This window comes from Oncorhynchus mykiss, chromosome 10 (genome assembly GCF_057628025.1).
Source record: "Oncorhynchus mykiss isolate SJ-2025 chromosome 10, ASM5762802v1, whole genome shotgun sequence".
In the NCBI taxonomy this organism is placed as follows: Eukaryota; Metazoa; Chordata; class Actinopteri; order Salmoniformes; family Salmonidae; genus Oncorhynchus; species Oncorhynchus mykiss.
In genome coordinates, this window is record NC_143031.1 from 4,566,946 (window position 1) to 4,567,500 (window position 555).

Below are 555 nucleotides of genomic sequence, written 5' to 3' on the forward strand. Positions count from 1 at the left end.
AACCCAACATGTGTTCTGTCCACTATTTAACCAACGCTGGGTTACCTAATAACCCAACATGTGTTCTGTCCACTATTTAATCAACGCTGGGTTACCTAATAACCCAACATGTGTTCTGTCCACTATTTAACCTCTTAGAGCTCTAGGGGCGCTATTTCATTTTTGGATAAAAAACGTTCCCGTTTTAAGCGCGATATTTTGTCACGAAAAGATGCTCGACTATGCATATTCTTGACAGTTTTGGAAAGAAAACACTCTGAAGTTTCAGAATCTGCAAAGATTTTGTCTGTAAGTGCCCCAGAACTCATTCTACAGGCGAAACCAAGATGATGCATCACCCAGGAATTAGCAGAATTTCTGAAGCTCTGTTTTCCATTCTCTCCTTATATGGCTGTGATTGCGCAAGGAATGAGCCTACACTTTCTGTCGTTCGCCCAAGGTCTTAGCAGCATTGTGACGTATTTGTAGGCATATCATTGGAAGATTGGCCATAAGAGACTACATTTTCCAGAGGTCCGCCCGGTGTCCTTTGTCTAAATTTGTGCGTAATCTTCA